This window comes from Phocoena phocoena, chromosome X, assembly GCF_963924675.1.
Source record: "Phocoena phocoena chromosome X, mPhoPho1.1, whole genome shotgun sequence".
Taxonomy (NCBI): Eukaryota; Metazoa; Chordata; class Mammalia; order Artiodactyla; family Phocoenidae; genus Phocoena; species Phocoena phocoena.
This window is the reverse complement of record NC_089240.1, coordinates 128,699,453-128,720,907: the sequence shown is the minus strand read 5'-3', so window position 1 is coordinate 128,720,907 and position 21,455 is coordinate 128,699,453. Positions and strand designations below refer to the sequence as shown.

Genomic DNA, 21,455 nt, shown 5'->3' with positions numbered 1-21,455 from the left:
TGGCTCCCAGCCAGGACCTCCTGGGGCCACCGGGGAAGCACTGCCCATCCGGCCAGGCATGGGGACCCTGGGGACATCTGAGGGTCCTGCCTGACCTAGGCCCGCAGGGGCGGTAGCACTTCCGTCTTCCTGAGTGGCCGCGGATGCCTTGCTGGTCTCCCCAGGGCCAGGGGCTGCCCTGGCGGCACCATGGTCTTCAGGGCCCGCCTCGCCAGCCTTGGCAGTGCCGGCAACTGCCCCACTGGCCTCCTCACGTGCCGGGTGGTCCTCGGCGCTCCCTTCCTTGGAACGGGCGGCCTGGGCGGTGGTATCTTCACCGGCCGGGGAGGCCTTGGTGCCATGTGCAGTGGTGCCTGCGGTGATGGCCTCATGGGCCGCGGCGGCCTGGGCGGCTGCTGCCAGGCCTCCAACGTCCACACGGGCCTCTTCCTGCCCTGGGAAGTGCTCCCTGCTAGCCGGGTCGGCCTCCCGGGCCTCGGTCTTCTGGATGAGCCGCAGCATCCCCGCAAAGCCGGGAGGCCTCCTCATCAGCCGCATCGTCCTCAGCGTGTCCCGGAGCGTGTCGTTCAGCCGGGCCCGCATCACCACCTGCCGGGCGCGCGCCTGGTCCGCCATGGCCGGGTGCATGGCCCCCTTCTCCAGGGCCGACTGCAGCAGGCCTTCCAGGCGCATCACGTACGCAGAGAGAGTCTCCTGGGGCCGCTGGGCACAGGTCACGAACTTCAGCCGAGCACTCTCCCGGGGGTCCTTGTTCCCAAACACCTGCACCAGCGCGGCCAGGCAGTCCTGGGCAGCCAGCTCGGGATCTTCCGCCAGGAGGCCGCGCACGAGATCCAGCGCGGGGCCGCGCAAGCTCTCCACCAGCCTCCTCCTCCTCTCCCTCTCAGACACGTGGCGCCACAGGTGCAGCATGTCGTTGGCCTGCTCCAGCCAGCTCTCAGAGGACTCTTCCCCGTGGCCCGGCTCTTCCATCCCAGAGAAGGTTCCCAGCTCCTGGTAGCCCATGCTGTGTAGCATGGGCTGCAAGGCCTGCCTCCACTGCTGGGTCCCGGGCCCTGCCTCACCCATGGCGCCTGCCGCTGTCACAACTGCTTCCTCAGGCGCAGTCATTGCCTCGCCCGTGGGACCTGCCATACTCAGAAGTCCTGCCACGCCTGCAACATTTCTGTAACCTGCAGCTCCTTCCTCATCTGACTCAGCTCCTGCTTCCCCTTCAGCTCCTGCTTCACCTTCATCTCCTGCTTCACCTGCAGCTCCTTCCTCACCTGCAGCTCCTTCCTCACCTGCGGCTCCTGCCTCACGTGAGGCTCCCTCCTCACCTGCAGCTCCTTCCTCACCTGCAGCTCCTTCCTCACCTGCAGCTCCTTCCTCATCTGAGGCTCCCTCCTCACCTGCACCTCCCTCACCTGCAGCTCCTTCCTCACCTGCGGCTCCTGCCTCACCTGAGGCTCCCTCCTCACCTGCAGCTCCCTCCTCACCTGAAGCTCCTGCCTCACCTTCAGCTCCTGCTTGACCCTCAGATCTTTCCCCACCTGTAGCTCCTGCCTCACCTGCATCTCCTGCCTCACCTGCAGCTCCCTCCTCACCTGCAGCTCCCTCCTCACCTGAAGCTCCTGCCTCACCTTCAGCTCCCTCCTCACCTGCACCTCCCTCCTCACCTAAGGCTTCCTCCTCACCTGTGTCTCCCTCCATACCTGCGACTCCCGCCTCCCCTGCAGCTTCCTCCTCCCCTGCAGTTCCTGAGTGACCTGCAGTTCCTGCCTCACCTGCCCTGCCAACCACTGCTTGTCTCTGGGGCTGCTCAGGGAAATTGGGTCTATCCTGTGAATCAGCATCAGGGGCCTGGGGCAGGCAGACCACAGTCCAGGGCCCTCCCTTGCCTGGTATTTGGCGGGGGAGCAAGCTTCGATTTAAACACTCAGCAAACTCGACCAGGGCAACACTCGACCCCAGCTCCTTTCTGTAGACCTTGCCCAGCACTCGGTACCTGCCCAGGGAACGCAGGGCAGCCTGCACAGCCTCCTGGAATTCCTGGTCTTTGCAGTCATCTGGGATTCCCAGGATGAGCAGAGATCGCTGAGCGTTCACGCCCATCGACCTGCACCAGTCCCGCAATACCGCCAGAGCCATCGCCATCTTCGAGGACCTGAGGGTGGGGGGAAGCGATCAAACAGGTGTGCACAGGCTGCTGAAGTGTGGGAATCGGCCTGTGGGTGCAAAGAGGAGAGGATCATGTTTGTGCCACACAGCCCACCCTAGTGCCCCTCACAGCAGCAGCCTGGAGCACCTCCCTGCCCTGTTTGGTTTGTCTGACTTTAGGAAACTTTTTAAATAAATTACATTTATTTACAGGATAGAAGGCTAGGGACTTCCCTGGCGGCGCAGTGGTTAAGAATCCACCTGCCAGTGCAGGGGACACAGGTTCGATCCCTGGTCCGGGAAGATCCCACAAGCCGCGGAGCAACTAACCCCACGCGCCGCCACCACTGACCCAGCGCTCTAGAGCCCACGAGCCACAACTACTGAGTCCACGTGACACGACTACTGAAGCCCACATGCCTGGAGCCCGTGCTCTGCAACAAGAGAAGCCACCGTGATGAGAGGCCTGTGCACCGCAACGAAGAGTAGCCCCCGCTCGCTGCACCTAGAGAAAGCCCGCGCGCAGCAACAAAGACCCAACGCAGCCAAAAGAAAGAATAAAATTTAAAAATAATAACAAAAGAGCACTTGTTGCGGACGACTCAAGAAACAATAAAATAAAATAAAATAAAATAAAATAATTTTTTAAAAAAAGACAGATAGAAGGCTCGTCACCTTTTCTACATTTCTGGCCTCAGTTTTAGGAAGCTGCCTTTTTCCCAAGGAATTTCTCAAGTCTTCCAATTTGTTAGCATAAACATTTCCATAATATCCCATAATATTCCCCTATATCCCCTTTTTTAATGTACATCTGATCCGTAACGTTGGCCCTCTTTCATTCCTCATATTGGTGATCAGCGTTCTTTCTATTTTTCCGTGATTCATCGTTCTAGGACTTTCTCGGTCTCCTTGCTCTTTTGAAAGAAGCGCATGGCTTTGTTCGTCGTGTCCATAATTTGCTTTCTATCACTGATTTCCTCTCTTAGCTCTCTTATTACTTCATTTTATGTTTCCTTTGCTCTTCTTCTTCTAGCATCTCTACATGGACTGTTAGCTCATTGATTTTATGTCCTGACTCTTTTCTAACAGAAGCATTTAGAGGAATACAGTTTCCTCCTGTCGCTTTTTGCTGCCTCCCACTAATTTTGGTAAGTTGTGCTTTCTTAGTATTCACGTTGAGATATTTTCTAAGTCCCTCTGTGATTTTTTTTCTTTGATCCATGGGTTTCCCAATATTTGAAGATATATTATCATTAGTACCATCAAATAAAATTCCCCCGTGACGAGAAAACTTATCATGTAAACTTGCAATACTGCTAAATTTATGGAGACTTTTACAACTCTGGTACGGCGTGTCCGGGTGAATGTGCAAAGCACCCTCGTAAGGAATCTGTGTACTCTGTGTGGAGGCCAGGGCCTTGCCCTGCCCACCCACCTCTGCAATTCCTGTGCCACCCGGACAGAGGCGACCTGAAGCTCTCGATGCCTCATGCAGCGGGCCAGAGCCCCTCCCTGGACCCCCACAAATCCATCTGCCATGGCCAACAGCCTCCACCAGATCACAGCAGCCCCAGCGCCTCCCCCTCTCAGCATCACTTACGCCCCCCGTGGCCAGGCGGCTCCTCCCCGGCCCCTCGCACTACATCCCCTCCATACACCCTCCCCCACCCACCAGCTGGTGGCGCTCCGCTCTGGGCCCTGGAAGCCGGGCGCCCCGCCATGCGTACGGGCCAGACTGCCTCTCTCACCTCCCCACACCGGGGAGTCCTCCCCCGAGCACACTCAGCGCCGGGGGCTCTCGCTTCTCGTACCCCAGACGCACAGCCCACCCGTCTTGCCCCCGCCCACCCGGGAGCCGGAGCCCCTTAACTGCCACGAGCGTCCGCCCCCCCCCCGCCCCACGCCCCGCCCCGGCGGGAGCTCCCCTAACGCCTACCGCACCCGCGCCCGGGAGTCCTCCCCATCGACCCCCGCCTCAGCCAGGAGTAGCTCCCCCTTCCTCCCGCCACACGCAGGAGCCGTTAGCCCTCCCTTCCGGTCTCGGCCCCGGGGGTGGGGGGTGGGGGGGGTTGGGGGGGTGGGGGATGGGGCCCGGCCGTCCCGTGCTCCCCACCCCCGCAGCCAGTCATCCTCTCCTCTGGCCCCAAAGCCGGCCCCACCCGACCGGCAGGAAGCCCTCCGCTCCGGCCCCCCCACCCACGCTTAGCCATTAGCCCCACCCTCTGCACCCCGACTCCAGAACGCCCCCCACCAGCCACCCCGGAAACCAGCGGTCCTCCCCTCTGACCCGCTCACTGGGGGACCCTTCCCTCAGCCCCCCTTCAGCCCGCTACCCTCCGCCGCCGCTCCCCCACTCCCAACCGAGCAGCCCGTAGCCCTCCCCCGACCTCCACTCCTTCCCAGGGCCCCCGGTACCTGCGGAGTCCAGCCCCCGGCAAAGCCCCCGCCTGTCTCCTGACTTGCTCTGACTCTGTGGATGGCTCCGGAGTCCCGCTCACGAGGGGCTGAAGAGCTCGTCTCAGCAGAGCAGCCAGGAACTGTGCTGCCGACTGTCCCAGGCACTCTGTGCGAACGCCACGTGCGTTTCCGGCTGCTCCCGGAAGCCCCAGGAAGATGAGGGAGAACGTTCTAGACGTCTCTTTACAGGGAAAGTGGTTGGATCAGAAGAGCACGTGAGGAGGGGCTTTGCTACGGAAGCACCAATAGCCACGCGCACTGAGGGCCTGAGGTCCCAAGGCTTGGCGCCTCCGGAAGCAAAAGACACGCCCATTGGCCTTCCACCAATAGGAAGGCCTCCCTGCAAGGCTGCGGAGTTGGGGGAGCAAACTTGGCGATGCAGAGCCCATTGTGGCAGGTACGTCCACTTGTCTTCACAGGTGGTTTTCTACTGTGATTGATAATGTCATAAACCTATTCTTATTTCTTTGGTTTGTTTTAATTTTTGAATTTTATTTTATGTATTTTTTTATACAGCAGGTTCTTATGAGTTACCCATTTTATACATATTAGTGTACATTTGCCAATCCCGATCTCCCAATTCATCACAACCCCGCCCGCCCCCACCATTTTCTCACCTTGGTGCCCATATGTTTGTGCTCTACGTCTGTGTCTCTATTTCTGCCCTGCAAACCGGTTCATCTGTACCATTTATCTAGGTTCCACATATGTGCATTAATACACGATATTTGTTTCTCTCTTTCTGACTTCCTTCACTCTGTATGACCGTCTCTAGATCCATCCACGCATCTACAAATGACCCAATTTCGTTCCTTTATACAGCTGAGTAATAAATAATAGTAATAAAGCTCTTCTTCATATGGACTGATTTCTTGTCTAGTTGTATCAACTAGCCATCCTCTCACAAGGCACAAGAGAATGAGGCAGCCGTCTGGGGCCTCTTTTATAAGGGAGGTAATCTCATTCATGAGGGCTCCCCCCTCATGGGCTAATCACTTCCCAGGGCCCCACCTCCAAATCCCATCCCTGTGGGGGTTAGAATTTAACAGGTGAATGAGGGGCAGAGGTTTACAAATATTCAGTCCATAGCAGTGTCTGTCCAACTATTGTTGCTCCTATGCCCCCTTTATCCTGCTGAGATACTCAAGGTTTTCATTTACATTTTAACTTCTCTACTGCCTTCTTAGGCAATTATCAGTTTTCACTAAAACTTTACAATTCACCTATGAAATGGAAAACAGCGCTCACCATCTCTGGGTCTGCAAAGTGCCTACCCTACCCTCTCACTGGAGAGGTGTCCCATGGGTGCTGAGCAGGACTCCGACTCTTGACCCCCGCCCTCACCTGCAGCATCCCTTTCCCTCCATTGCCCACAGCAGAGGCCAGACTCAGCTGAAACTTTCAGAGAAATTTACTAAGAGAAACTTTGACTGAAACCATTGAACAGAGGGCATGATAACACAGAGAGGAACTTGTAACAGCCACCAGAGTCCGGGGGTCTCTGGCCCCCCCACCAGGGTCCCCAACAATGTGCCTCCACTACACCCCACCTGGCGGCCCTCCATCCCCCCACTGCCTCCCTTCCTGAGGGCCCTGCGGGTGGTGTCTCGCCAGGAAGATGGGTGCCGGCAATGCCCGCTCCCCCAGGTCAGCCACTCCCCCTCTGGCCCACATGCCCGGGGCCTGGCCCTGCCCTATGGCTGGAACAGGAAAGTCCCACAGCAGGGCACCCACCACTGAGCGGACGACGGGGTGTCCCGAGGAACAACGTGGTGGCCTTCAGTTGTACTGCTAATTACTTTCACATTTCCAAGGAAATTCCTATTCCAATGCCATATTATCTTGTTCACCATCACAAAACAATATGGGAATCTTACAATTTGTTTTACACAATCGCAAAACTCTTGTCGTTGAACTGAATTAGTGCAAATACATGTGTGATTAATGTCATTTGCAAACTTAGATACTGAAGCTTATTAAGCCTTCTTTTAAATGGAACAATATTTGAAAAATTCCTAAAGAAAACACAGATGATATTCCATGTCATCTTACACAACAGGAACCCAAAGATGCTACACACCATGTTCCCCCACTCGCAGGGGCCCTCACTACTTGGAAACTCGACCGCTCTCTCTTCAAACTCAGAGTGAAGGACCAGCCTCACTTGCTACCAGTGAACTTGGGCCTGGAAGGAGCCTGGCTGCTGCTCTGGCTCAGGCTCCCTCTTCCTCGTCGCTCACACCCTCTGCACACAGGGATGGGAAGGACCTGGGATCCAAGCTACTGACCCTGAGCAGATGCTCCAGGACCTGCCACTTGCTGGTCTCCGCGTAGGCCCGGGCACCCCACAGGAACTCGTAGCGGGCAGGGTCGCTGTGGGGCACCTGCCGGTACTCCAGGTAGCCCTCCTGCACCCACACTTCGGTGAGCAGCTCCCTGGGCTCCCCATAGATGCAGGGCTCCCTCCCGGCACACACCCCCATGCTGCCGAGCACTCCCCACACCTCCTCCTCAGGGGCGCGGTCACCGAACAGGGTGATCACGCCCAGGACCAGCACCAGGAGGCCGGCCTCGGGCGTGCTCTGCCCATCGCTCAGCACTGCATCCCAGGTGAGGCCCAGGGTGGGGACCAGGACGTACGTAGGTGCGCTCGCGGGGGTCCACCTCCTTCACATCCAAGCCAAACACCAGCTGCATTCACTCGCAAGCGTGGCTGAAGATCACGGGGAAGTGGTCCCGATGCTCCCGGAGGACCGTACTCAGCATCTCCGCCTTGGAGGTCGGCTCCCTGGGGCGATACTTGAGCAGGAACGCCACCAGGTCAGCCATCAGCACAACAAGTGCCTCCTGGGGCAAGGACTCGGCATAGGCGGAGAAGGAGGGGGCGCCAGGGGAGGCGGAGGACGAGGGGGATGCGGCCTCCTCCCCCGCAGCCCCCAGCAGCGGCGCCTCCACCGGACCCTGGGCCGGGACTGGGGCCTGAAGGTCGGCCTCAGGCTGGCGGAGCTCACTCATCTCGACCGGGGACCTGATCACTGGGGTCGGGCCGCCCACGGGAGTGTGAGCAGGGGACCTCGTACCTGGGGTAGAGAGGGGGTGTGAGCGGCCTCGGCGGAGAAAGGCACCCTGGGCAGCTCTGACAGAGGCCACTTACAGGTCTCATCTTAAAGGCTGCCCCCGGGCCTCACAGGGGCGCTCCTCCTGGGCGGCCTGTCCCCTGCCAACCTGAAGAAGGAAGTGAGGGGGCTCCTCAGGGTACAGCCAGCACGGCCCCAGGTTCTGGGGCTGATGGGGCATAGGGGTGACTTGGGTGTTGTGGGGTCCCCTCTGTTCTGGGAGGGGGAGCCCCTGGGTACACACTCAGGGCACGCACCTCCCCTTGACTCCTGGCACTGCCTGGGCCTCCTCTGCTCTGTACCCCGAGGACACGGTCCTCAGACCTGGGCCTTCGCCTCCCGGTTCCTGGAGCCCCTGTAAGAGGAATGGAGGGCGCACCTCTTGTGTAAACTGTGGCACAGCTCTGGGCCTCGGTGCTGGTAGGAGGATTGGGCCGGACACTGTGAGGTCCCCCCAGTTCTGAGTTCCGGGGTGGGTGGTCCCCTCGGGGCTCGCTCGTCGTGCTCACTGTTCCCCTTAAGGGCCTGGACCCTCCCCTTTGCAGGCCGGAGGAGAAACTCAGAACAGGACCCCGAATCTGAACAGAAAGCAGTGAGGGGGCCCCACAGGTGGCCGCACCTGCCCAGGGCCTCCCGAGGGTCCTAGGATGGAGAGATGCTGGGTCCTCACCTCCTCCTCACGTCCTGCCTGGCCTCCCAGCACTAACCACAGGGGCAGGTTTCTGTTGAGGCCCCTGTTCCAGGGCTGGGGGTCTGCTCAGTCCTCCCTCGGGGGCCTGGGAGTCCACCCTCTGCGGACCTGAAGGCTCACCCCTCACACCAAACACCTGACCTCCTGAGGACCCCGACCCAGAGGTCAGGAAACATCTCATCTGCTGACCGTGCTCTGGCGCCTCCAAGGCCCCCCCGGAGGGGCAAAGGATCCCTCCCTGTGTTGGGGTCTAACGTCCTCAGTCCTTCCTTCCTCGCGTGCAGGCTGGACTCTGGGCAGGACCTGGGATTGTCCCGTCTGCCAGTGTGAGTCCCTGCTCCTTATACCAGGTCTCCAGTCTCTCAGAGACCCTGACGTCAGGACAGGCCTACCGTGCTCATCCCGCCGCGGGGCCTCCCACGGCCACCTGCAAGGGCGGTGATCTGGTGGGTCCCTTTTGTCCTCCCTCAGGGTCCCCTCAGTCCTGCCTAAGGGCCCTAACCTTAGTCCACCAGGGACCTGACATTTTACCCTCTGCGCTCATGAGACCCCGCCCCTTATCCCAGGTCCCCAGCTTCTCTGAGACCCGGAAGTCAGGAAGTGCTGATGTGTTCATCCCGCCCTATGACCTCACTGGGCCAACTCTGTTCTGGGGTCCATGTTTCCCTTAGTCCTCCCTCAAGGCCCTCACCTTGACTCCACGCAGGACCTGGCATTCTAGCCATAGCACACCTGAGAGCGGACGCTTATACCTGTTCCGAAGCCTCTCTGAGACCCGGATACGTAAGTGAGGACTCGCTGCCAAGTGCTCATTCCACCCCAGGGCCTCCCAGGGCTGAAGGCAGGGAAGGGTATAAGGGTCAGGGTCTCACAGAGACTGCGGAGCGGGTATAAGGGGTGGGGTCTCATAGAGGCTACGGAGGGGTATAAGGGGCGGGGTCTCAGGCAGGAACAGGAGAGAATACCAGGTCCTGCGTGGAGTCAAGGTGAGAGCACATAGGGAGGATTGAGGGGAGCCTGGATCCCAGAACAGAGCTGGTTGTTGGAAGCCATACGGCGGGATGAACACATGCAGCACTTCCTGACATCCGGGTCTCAGAGACGCTGCGGAGGGGGAGCACGGGGCGGGGTCTCAGAGAGGCTGCGGAGGCGGTATAAGGGTCGGGGTGTCTGGTGAGCACGGGAGAGAATCCCAGGTCCTCCGTGGAGTCCAGGTGAGGGCCCTGAGGGAGGACTGAGGGGAGCCTGGACCCCAGAACACAGTTGGCCCTGGGAGGCCATAGGGCGGGATGAGCACGTGCAGCACTTCCTGACATCCGGGTCTCACAGACGCTGCGGAGGGGGAGCACGGGGCCGGGCCTCACAGAGGCTAGGGAGGGGGTATAAGGGTCGGGGTGTCTGGTGGGCACGGGAGAGAATCCCAGGTCCTCTGCGGAGTCAAGGTGAGCCCCCTGAGGGAGGACTGAGTGGAGCCTGGACCCCAGAACAGAGTTGGCCTTTCGAGTCCATAGGGCGGGATGAGTATGTGCAGTACTTCCTGACATCCGGGTCTCAGAGACGCTGCGGAGGGGGAGCACGGGGCGGGGGGTCTCAGAGAGGCTGGGGAGGCGGTATAAGGGTCGGGGTGTCTGGTGAGCACGGGAGAGAATCCCAGGTCCTCCGTGGAGTCTAGGTGAGGGCCCTGAGGGAGGACTGAGGGGAGCCTGGAGCCCAGAACAGAGTTAGTCCTGGGAGGCCATAGGGCGGGATGAGCACGTGCAGCACTTCCTGACATCCGGGTCTCAGAGACGCTGCGGAGGGGGAGCACAGGGCGGGGGTCTCAGAGAGGCTGGGGAGGCGGTATAAGGGTCGGGGTGTCTGGTGGGCACGGGAGAGAATCCCAGGTTCTGCGTGGAGTCAAGGTGTGGGCTCTGAGGGCGGACTGAGGGGAGCCTGGACCCTAGAACAGAGTTGCCCTTGCGAGGCCATAGGGCGGGATGAGTACGTGCAGCACTTCCTGACATCCGGGTCTCAGAGACGCTGCGGAGGGGGAGCACGGGGCGGGGCCTCACAGAGGCTATGGAGGGGGTATAAGGGTCGGGGAGGCTGGTGGGCACGGGAGAGAATCCCAGGTCCTCTGCGGAGTCAAGGTGAGCACCCTGAGGGAGGACTGAGTGGAGCCAGGACCCCAGAACAGACTTGGCCTTGCGAGGCCATAGGGCGGGATGAGCACGTGAAGCACTTCCTGACATCCGGGTCTCAGAGACGCTGCGGAGGTGGAGCACGGGGCGGGGTCTCAGAGAGGCTGCGGAGGCGGTATAAGGGTCGGGGTGTCTGGTGGGCACGGGAGAGAATCCCAGGTCCTCCGTGGAGTCCAGGTGAGGGCCCTGAGGGAGGACTGAGGGGAGCCTGGACCCCAGAACACAGTTGGCCCTGGGAGGCCATAGGGCGGGATGAGTACGTGCAGCACTTTCTGACATCCGGGTCTCAGAGACGCTAGGGAGGGAGTACGGGGCGGGATCTCAGCGAGGCTAGGGAGGGGGTATAAGCGTCGAGGTGTCTGGTGTGCATGGGAGAGAATCCCATGTCCTGCGTGGAGTGAAGGTGAGCTCCCTGAGCCCTGAGGGCAACCTGGATCCCAGAACAAAGTTGGCCCTGGGAGGCCGTAGGGCGGGATGAGCAAGTACAGCACTTCCTGACATCCGGGTCTCCGAGACCCTCGAGAGGGGGCGTCAGGGGCGGGGTCTCAGAGAGGCTGGAGAGGGGGTATAAGGGGCAGGGTGTCTGGTGGGCACTGGAGAGAATCCCAGGTCCTGTGTGGACTCAAGATGAGGGCCCTGAGGGAGCACTGAGGGCAACCTGGATCCCAGAACAGAGTTGGCCCTGGGAGGGCGGGGTGAGCAAGTGCAGCACTTCCTGACATCCGGGTCTCAGAGAAGCTGGGGACCTGGGTTAAGGGGCGGGGGTCTCATGAGCGCAGAGGGTAAAATGTCAGGTCCTTGGTAGACAAAGTCTAGGGCCCTTAGGCAGGACTGAGGAGACCCTGAGGGTGGACAAAAGGGACCCACCAGATCACCACCCTTGCAGGTGGCTGTGGGAGGCCCCGCGGCGGGATGAGCACGGTAGGCCTGTCCTGACGTCAGGGTCTCTGAGAGACTGGAGACTTGGTATAAGGAGCAGGGACTCACACTGGCAGACGGGACAATCCCAGGTCCTGCCCAGAGTCCAGCCTGCACGCAAGGAAGGAAGGACTGAGGACGTTAGACCCCAACACAGGGAGGGATCCATTGCCCTTCCGAGGGGGCCTTGGAGGCGCCAGAGCACGGTCAGCAGATGAGATGTTTCCTGACCTCTGGGTCGGGGTCCTCAGGAGGTCAGGTGTTTGGTGTGAGGGGTGAGCCTTCAGGTCCGCAGAGGGTGGACTCCCAGGCCCCCGAGGGAGGACTGAGCAGACCCCCAGCCCTGGAACAGGGGCCTCAACAGAAACCTGCCCCTGTGGTCAGCGCTGGGAGGCCAGGCAGGATGTGAGGAGGAGGTGAGGACCCAGCGTCTCCCCATCCTAGGACCCGCGGGAGGCCTTGGGCAGGTGCGGCCACCTGTGGGGCCCCCTCACTGCTTTCTGTTCAGATTCGGGGTCCTGTTCTGAGTTTCTCCTCCGGCCTGCAAAGGGGAGGGTCCAGGCCCTTAAGGGGAACAGTGAGCACGACGAACGAGCCCCGAGGGGACCACCCACCCCGGAACTCAGAACTGGGGGGACCTCACAGAGTCCGGCCCAATTCTCCTGCCAGCACCGAGGCCCGGAACTGTGCCACAGTGTACACAAGAGGTGCGCCCTCCATTCCTCTTACAGGGGCTCCAGGAACCGGGAGGCGAAGGCCCAGGTCTGAGGACCGTGTCCTCGGGGTACAGAGCAGAGGAGGCCCAGGCAGTGCCAGGAGTCAAGGGGAGGTGCGTGCCCTGAGTGTGTACCCAGGGGCTCCCCCTCCCAGAACAGAGGGCACCCCACAACACCCAAGTCACCCCCATTGCCCTGTCAGCCCCAGAACCTGGGGCTGTGCTGGTTGCACCCTGAGGAGCCCCCTCACTTCCTTCTTCAGGTTGGCAGGGGACAGGCCGCCCAGGAGGAGTGCCCCTGTGAGGCCCGAGGGCAGCCCTTAAGAGGAGACCTGTAAGTGGCCTTTGTCAGAGCTGCCCAGGGTGCCTTTCTCCGCTGAAGCCGCTCACACCCCCTCTCTTCCCCAGGGATGAGGTCCCCGCCTGTCATCTGTGCGCACACTCCCGTGGACGGCTCGACCCCAGTGATCAGGTCCCCGGTCGAGATGAGTGAGCTCCGCCAGCCTGAGGCCGACCTTCAGGCCCCAGTCCCGGCCCAGGGTCCGGTGGAGGCGCCGCTGCTGGGGGCTGCGGGGGAGGAGGCCGCATTCCCCTCGTCCTCCGCCTCCCCTGGAGCCCCCTCCTTCTCCGCCTATGCCGATCCCTTGACCCGCGAGGCACTTGCTGTGCTGATGGCTGACCTGGTGGCTTTCCTGCTCTTCAAGTTTCGTACCGGGGAGCCGACCTCCGAGGTGGAGATGCTGAGTACGTTCCTCCGGGAGCATCAGGACCACTTCCCCGAGGTCTTCAGCCTCGTTTGCGAGTGCCTGCAGCTGGTGTTTGGCTTGGATGTGAAGGAGGTGGACCCCCGCGAGCGCACCTACGTCCTGGTCCCCACCCTGGGCCTCACCTGGGATGCGGTGCTGAGCGACTGGCAGTGCACGCCCGAGGCCAGCCTCCCTGTGCTGGTCCTGGCCATGGTCACCCTGTTCGGTGACCGCGTCCCTGAGGAGGAGGTGTGGGGACTGCTATGCACCCTTGGGTTTTGTGGCGGGAGGGAGCTGCTCACCGAAGTGTGGGTGCGGACGGGCTACCTGAAGTACCGGCAGGTGCCCCACAGCGACCCTGCCTGCTACGAGTTCCTGTGGGGTCCCCGGGCCTACGCGGAGGCCAGCAAGTGGCAGGTCCTGCAGCATCTGCTCAGGATCAATAGCATGGATCCCAGGTTCTTCCCATCCGTGTCTGCAGAGAGCGTGAGCGATGAGGAAGAGGGAGCCTCAGCCAGAGCAGCAGCCGGTCCCACGTCCAGCAGCTTCTCCCGTGGGGCAGGAAGGGGGGCTGACCCTTCACTCTGAGTTTGAAGAGGGAGCGGTCAGCCTTCTAAGCAGTGAGAGCCGGGCGAGTTGGGGGAAGCCGGTGTGCAGCATCTTTGGGTTCCTGTTGTGTATGTTGACATGGACTTCCATGTCTGTTTTCTTTAGGAATTTTTCAAATGTTGGTTCTTTGAATAGAAGACTAAACAAGCTTCAGTGTCTAACTTTGTGTATGACGTTAATCCCACAGGTATTTGCACTAATTCAGTTCAAGAACAAGAGTTTTGCTGTTTGTAAGAGAGGTTGGGAAATCTCCCAGTTCGTTTTGTGACCGTGTACAAGATAACAGGGAATTGGAATCAGAACTGCTCTGGAAACGTGGAAGTACTTAACAGTGATATAGATGGGGGAAGAAATAGAAAAATAAAAGCCATTGTTGTTCCAGTTCTTGCTTCCCTGTCTTGTCTGTCATTCTGTAAATAAAACGAACTATCTCTGTTGAGTTGGATTTGCACGGGTATTTTAAGAAAGTAGGAGAAGGTTCATCTCTGTCAATAAGCCCCCTGCCCACTGGCTTGTTTATTCCGCAGACCTCCACGGAGCCTCTGCTCTCCGGAAGGGCCTGTGTTAGTAGCGGGAACGCTAGGAAAAGCAGGACACACCCGCACCTAGAGTGATGGTCTAGGAGCCGCTGTCACATGAGGAAGGTGGTGAGACGTCCCCTAAGTCCCACAGAATAAGACAACATGGGACGAGGCGGTGGGGCTCCAGGAGCGAGCCCTGGAGTGTTAAGTGCCCCGAGCCAGGGCACTTTGGGCCTTTGGGAAGTGGGGGTTCCTTCTGTGGGAGGTGATGGTGATGAAGCTGGGCGGTGGCAGCAGCCAGACATGCAGAGGGTGTGTCTTGGGTTGGAGGGGAAAGTCTGAAATGGGACATTGCTGTGAGATGTCCTTCTGGGCCATGGATAAAGCCGGGAGAAATCTCGCCCTGGGGCAGGAAGGAAGGGGTGCTGGCTCTTGTTGCATTGCAGTGGGCCACAGTGAAGAGGTAGGTGTTTCATACCCGCCATCTGCAAGGATTTCCAGAGAAATGAGGGTCTTGCTCTTTGAAGCCCTGCTCGGTATTCCCGGGGCTGGCCCTCCTCTCCCTGCCCTGGGAGAGCCAATTACCAACTGTATGGAAACGACCATTTTAGTCACCTGGAGTTTACTTTGGCCACTTGTGAGCAAGGTCTAGATTTCAGTGGGATGAAATGGATGAAAATAGGGGGTTTGGAAGAAGAGAGGCTGCCGAAGTGGAAAGGAGTCGCCGTGTGACTGGAATCCTGGGAGCTTTGCGTGAGCTGCCCCCAGCTGGGGAAATCACCACCCTTCCCTCCATGCCGACAGACAGACACACACACACACACACACACACACACACACACACACACACATCCAAATTGAATAATATATCCTGCAGGAGTTAAACACACAGAACAGCAATTTTGACTGGTTTTCTATTCCGTTTCCTATGGAGCTGCAAATTCTCTGAGATGTCATGAAAAGAAAGCAACTTCCAGAGGGGAGAAGGACAGAGTCTGGGATCAGAATAATACTAGAAATAAGTCCTAGCCACTAAGGAGCAACGTCCGCCAGTGTCCCCGCGTTCAGGCAGGTGCAGAAATACGGCGGCATCAGAGACCCACAGGTTTGGGCTGTGACCTGGCATCGAAAGGAAGGAGCAACTTCTGGGCCTAATGGGATTGGGAGGTCACTGCAGTGGGAGGTGCAGACGGCGCCGGGGGCTAAAGAGGCGGCCCTCCCTGCTGAGCGCCGTACGACAACGTGAACCTTACGTGGGATCCTGGATTTGAAGCACCTGCCATATAGCAGGTGGGCACTTGGAAAAGGTGGAGAATTTCAGGGCCAATGTAACCTGCTCAGACACTCCTGCCGGAAAAGAAGGGGATTTTGTCATCACAAAAGGTAAGCCCTGCTTTTGTTGAGCCTCTACTAGGCAGTGTGGCATTGGAGAGCCGTCAGGTGCTCGTCCCCATCTTGTCTTCCTCTCCTCCCCGCACAAGTGGGGACACAGCACTGCCAGAGTCCTCTTCACTTAGGAGGGGTCATGGGATGACCCTTTGCCACTGAATTCTGAGCAGAAGCAGTTTTGTCACGGCCATCTGTATCGAAGGCACGCCGGGGTCGGGGGTTAGTCCTCAAGCCATGACAACACAGACACAGACCACTGTGCTTCCTCCCCCAGGGTCTTACGTCCTGCGCCTCTGCCCCTTAGATGTGAGACGCCAGACTCTGTGCCTTTAAGGCCCTGGGCAGGGTTGGAGGTGCTCCAGAGAGAGGCTGCCCCACAGGGAGCTGGCGGAGGGCATTTCCCTCAAGCAACCCGCACCCTTAGGTCCTTGAGCTGCACCCATCCGTCCCCGCGGGGCTGTGCTGAGTCTGTCAGGAGGGCAGCCGCCAGCTGCCGAGCGGCCCCGTTGGGGTCGGGGGCGTCCTCGTGGGGCCCAGCCCCGAGTCCCCCTCAGGGTGACCCTGCTGCCCACAGCGCCCACTCTGTCCGGAACCTGGCCTCGGTCTGCACAGCCTGGCTTTTGCCCTGCCTGTCCCCCGACTAAGAGCCGCTTAGGCCCCGGTCCTGATGACCTCGTGCATGTATGTTTATCTGAAAGTCCCAGAGAAGCATCCCCCCACCCCCCCCACACCAATATCATGGTTCGGGTGGAGCTGGCAGGACGTGATGCAGCCACTCGGCGAGCCTCCTCGTGGTTGGTAAGTGATGATCATTGCCGCGGGGATGTGGGGCGAATCTCTGTGCTTCCGACTTATTTTGAAATCATTCCCTACGTAATGCCCAAATGTTTGAGTACACTGATGGCCTTCTGAATGTGACCGTGAGGTTTTGGTTTTTGAGCCTGAGTGCGAGAGGCACAGGCGTGTCCTGTCAGCCACCCGCAGAGCCGCCTAGGACTCTGGTGTCCCCGATCAGGGTGTTTGAGCAGAGGGACAGGCTGTAGCAGGTGGCAGGCGTGGTCCCCAGGACGCTCCCCCAGGCCCCAGCCACCCGCAGACCCGCATGAAGGTTTGGAAAGGAGCCAGGCAGGAGAGGGCTTTGGGGTCCCGGTGATGCAGGCTGTGAAGAGGGTCCGCCGCCCCAGAGAGGTGGAAGGAGCAGCACCCACCAGACCCCATCTGACCTGCCCTGGGCTGGCCGGGGGAGGCAGGCGGGAGCAGATGCCTCTGCCGGTGAGCTGCAGCCCTGGACCCCAGCAGGAAAGGGGTGCTCTTGGGACAACGGGTGCTCCAGGACCAGAGCCCCGTGGGGCACTGCCGGGGGAAAGCAGGGATTCCTAGTGCCCGTTCGTGCAGTGAACTGACTGATGGGGGACAGTGCTAGCCCAGGGACGGCCGTGGCAGGCAACGCAGCAGCGGCCGGGACACGCCAAGAGCGCCCCAGGGACATTCAGGGAGGCACTTTTCAGGGGGGCAGCAGCACCCTCCCCAGTAGACTCTGGACGAGCACACACCACCCCGGCACCCAGCCAGTCCTGACCAGGGCGGGGCAGGGCACACGGGAGCTGCTGCCCGTCAGCGGGAAGCTCTGACGTTCTCTACGTGCGCTGAGCCTGCCCCCTGAGGGGCTGGTGTGAGTTGTCTCAGCCGTGGCCCTGTTTCCCGAGAAGCCCCCATTCCCCAGCCCCAGCTAAAGTCTGCTCTGAGCTCCAGCCTCCTCGGCAAAGGGCTGACCTCCTGCCTGGCTCTCGCCTACCCTCCTGTGTGGCAAATATCGCCGGCTGCTGCTTTAGGGGCCTTTGTGAGCAAGTGCGGGGGCCCGGGCCTGTGCCTGTCCGTGGTCCCTGAGCTGGGGCTGGGCACAGGCATAGGGCTGGGTTGGTGGCGGGATGCAGGGTGTGAAGCCAAGTGACATTCAGAAGACAGCAGCAGGGTGTAAAGCCACGTGTGAGCAAGCATCCAGGAGGAGGTGCATCCGCAGGGCCCTGAAGGGCACAGACACTCACGCCCCGTGGGGATGCGGAGAGTCCGCCGGCCCGGCGGTCCCCGTGCTTTGAATGCAGGCTTGCCGCCTGCCTGACAGCCGGTGTGCCCGGGGAAGTGAGCCTGCAGGAGAACGTGGGGCCACCACGCCGGTGGGGCAGAAGGGAGCAGAGTGGGCAGTGGAAGGAGAGAGCAGGGCCCAAGCCTGAGCATAGGAGCCGCCTTCAGAGGGCCGTGCCTCGGACCCCCACGTCCAGGACCCTTCTCCATCCTCACGCCCTCAGTCCTAGACCCTCACCCTCCTCCCTGGCCCTCGTGTCCATTTCACGAGAGATGGTGACCTGATGGGCCTGGGGAGGCCACGTGGGCAGAATCCAGTGTCAGGCTCTCATGGGCACTAATGCCTGGCTTCCCTGTGTTTTCCCCATTATGTGGCCTGAGGCATCAGATAGCAGGACCCCGTGGAGGACAGCTGAATCCCCCTTGACTGTTGGGGAGACAGGTCAGGCCAGTGCGGGGATGGGGCTTTGCACGCATATGATGCGTAGCTTGAATAAGAGTCCTTCTAGTGACAAGCTGATCAAATCATGGAGACTCCCTATGCCTCGATTTCTCCATCTGTGAAATGGGCCTCCTAATAGTACAAGGCAAAAGCATTGGTGTGAATTTCCCCATGATGTGACCTGCTTGTAAAAAGCCTGGGCCAAATGAAGTGGTCGGTGGATGTAGCTCTTGTTACTGAGTGTGTAAGAAAGATGCGCCCTCCCCCATGTAGTGAAGGTTCCCAACCAGTACACGTCTTGTGATCCCCGCGTACGTAGATTAGCGCAGTTTTTCTTTTCTCGTGAAAATTTGTTGTCAGGATGCTTGGGCTCGCCTTCCTCTTCTTCTCGCTTGTCCTTGTTCAAGATGAGGCTGTTGATTTGAGGTGTCGCCTCCATTGGAACAGGGGTGTTTGCAGCTTTAGGTCCCAAGTGCCTCTTTGGCCGCGTGCCGTAAGTCCTGGGGGCTTTGCTATGTGTTGTCTTCATTTCAAAGTATTTTCTAATTTCCCTTGTGATGTCTTGTACGGTCCCTGGGCTATTGTTATGGACTGAACTGCATCCCCCCAAAATTTGCATGTTGAAGCCCTAATCCCCTAGAACCTCAGAATGTCACTGTGACTGGAGTTAGTGGTTCTTAGGTTGAAATGAGGCCATTAGGATGAGGTCTAATCCAAGATGGCTGGTGCCCTTGAGGGAAGAGCGGATCAGCACACGCAAGGAGAGAAGGCAGGGGCTGGGGGTGCGTGCACAGAGGGTGACCACGTGAGGGGCGGTAAGAGCACGGCCACCTGCAACCAAGGAGACCGGCCGCAGTACAAGCCACCCCTGCTGGACCCTCCCTCTCGGCCTCCTGGTCGGAACCACCGTGAGAATCTGTGTCTGCTGTTTCAGCCCCTCATCCTGTGCCGTGGGATTTGGCATCGTCCCAGACTAATGCGGTTATTTGGGGACGCACGGCTCAATTTCCCTCTCTTTGCAGATTTCCCACATTTCCTTCTGTCATTGAGGTCTAATTTCACTCTCTTTTGGCCAGAGAACATACTTTGTATGATTTCAGCCCTTTTGTTTGTATCCCCTTAAGTTCACTGGGGGATGCTGTGTGGCCTGACGCGTGGAGTACCCTGGAGAACGTTCTAGGTACGCTTGACGAGCACGTGTCTATTCTGTTCTTGGGGCTAATAGTCTACACATGTCATGAGACCTAGTCTTTGCACAGTGCTGTTCAAATCTGTGATTCCCTTACTGCGGTGCTGTCTGGTCGCTGGACCCATAATGAAAGCAGGCTGTGCTAGTCTGCTTAGAGCTGCCATAGCAAGGTCCCACAGAGGAGGTGGCCAAAACTACAGAAATGTACTGGGTCCCAGTCCTGGTGGCTAGAAGTCCAACCTCAACTTGCTGGAAAGTGCAGTTCCAGGTGAGGGAAGGCGTCTCGTCCTGGCTCGCACACAGCTGGTTTTCTCTTGGTCCCTCACTTGGCTGCTTCCCTGCACAGGTTGGGGGGAGGGAGGGAGGGAGGGAGGGAGGGAGAGAGAGAGAGAGAGAGAGAGAGAGAGAGAGAGAGAGGGAGAGGGACACAGGATGGAGGGAGGAATCGAAAGCAAGAGAGAGAGGGACGGAGGGAAGGAGAGAGAGAAGGGGAATGAGGGAGGGAGAGAGGCGATAGGGAGTGAAGGAGAGAGGATAGAGAGAGAGAGAGAGAGAGAGAGAGATGGAGGGAGTGATAGAGGGGAAGGGAGGAAGGGAGAGAGGGGGGAAGGGGGATGGAAGGAGGGCAAGAGAAGAGGGGGAGGGAGGGAGAGACAGGGAAGGGAGAGAGAGATAAGGAGCAGGGAAGGAGGGAGAGAGGGGGAGGGAGGGAGAGAGATAAAGGGAGGGGGGCGAGGGAGGGAAAGAGAGAGGGGGAGGAAGGTAGGGGGAGAGAGAGAGAGGGAGGGAGCGGGGAGAGGGGGGCAGAGGGGGAGGGAGGGATGGAGAGAGAGAGGGACGGAGGGAGAGAGAGGGAGGGAGGTTGGGAGGGTGGAAGAGAGGCTGAGGGAGGGAGGGAGGCAGGGAGATCTTCGGTGTCTCTTCTCTTTTCCAAAGGACACCGCTCTTGTCGGACTAGGGTCCCACCCTTGTGACCTCATTTAACCTTACTGACTTCCCCAAGGGTGCTATCTCCAAATACATGCAGCTTGGGATTAGCACTGCAACAGGTGGACTTAATGGTTGGGGTGGGAGCTGGGGGATCCATTTGAATCCATCACAGGGGGGACCGAAGTCTCCCACTTCTATTGTAGACCGGTTTCTTCCGTCCCTTCTGTCCATTTTTGCATCGTTCATTTGGGGCACTGCTGTTGGGCTGCTCAAGAGACCCCCCTGATGTGCACTAGCTGTGGCATCATGACAGACGGGAGCGGCAGATGGGACCACCCCTCACCCGGGCAGACCCGGGGCTCCTCTGGCTGCTGGTGCTTGGATCATTCCTGGTACCTTGAGTCTACTTCCCCTCCTCCCCCAACCCACCTTTTTTTCTCTTTTCTGTGTTTTTGGCCACCCCACAAGGCTTGGGGGATCTTAGATCCCCGACCAGGGATTGAACCCGGGCCACCGCAGTGAAAGCATAGAGTCCTAACCCCTGGAACTCCAGGCAATTCCCGCTCCCCGCCCCCTCCTTAGCAGTGTTTGGGAGGGGATGTCGCCCTATCGCTGTGACAGCCACAGAGTCCTGGCCAGGCCCCCCGGCCCATCCCCCACACGTGGAGGCAGCAGCTGTGAGCTGGGGGTGCGCCCTGGCCTTCAGTGCTCTGTACACACCACTGGGCGCTGACCACAAGGACTCGCGGTATAAGCTGGACACCCCAGCGCCCAGAGGGTGGTGGAGCATGGCGCCCTTGAAGTGTTTAGCTCGAAAGGCAAGGAAAAGTGAACCAGGAAAATGTCTCCAGACGCAGGACCCGCAGTGAAAAGCAAACCTCAATCCTGCTCTGCAGACACCAGAGAGCACCCCCAAACTGAACACCCGCAGGCCCCTGCCAGGGACCGTCACCTCCACACCTGTGCGTCTCAGGACAGGAAGGGCTCTTTTCAGACCTCTGACCGGGGAGGCCTGAGCTCTTCTCATCTGTCAAATCGAGACCCTGCTGGACACGATGCCCCCGCAACTGTGAAGCCGCGGGTGCCAGGGCCTTCCTTGTGCTTGTCCAGCCCTTCAAGGGTCTTTCTAGTGAGTGGACACAGGGCGTCTGAGGGGCTTCTCCAGGTGTCTGCTAGGTGCCCGCACCGTGCCGGGGGTGGGCTGTCACCTGTCATCGTTTCCTGCTGAGGGGAATCAACTGCTCAGCCACGCCCAGGACGGAGGCGCCAAACACGTGTTGGGTGGAACATCGCTCTCAAGTCCCCGTGCTCTTTATTGCCCTGCAAGGTTC

General features: G+C 59.5%; 1 protein-coding gene and 1 pseudogene across 1 annotated transcript in view; one reads left to right on the top strand and one right to left on the bottom strand.

The window, feature by feature from the left end:
- The window catches only part of TEX28 (testis expressed 28), a 188,697-nt gene that overhangs the window by 45,343 nt on the left and 121,899 nt on the right, over positions 1–21,455 (top strand).
- LOC136142726 (melanoma-associated antigen 8-like) lies at positions 6,810–7,611 on the bottom strand (annotated as a pseudogene).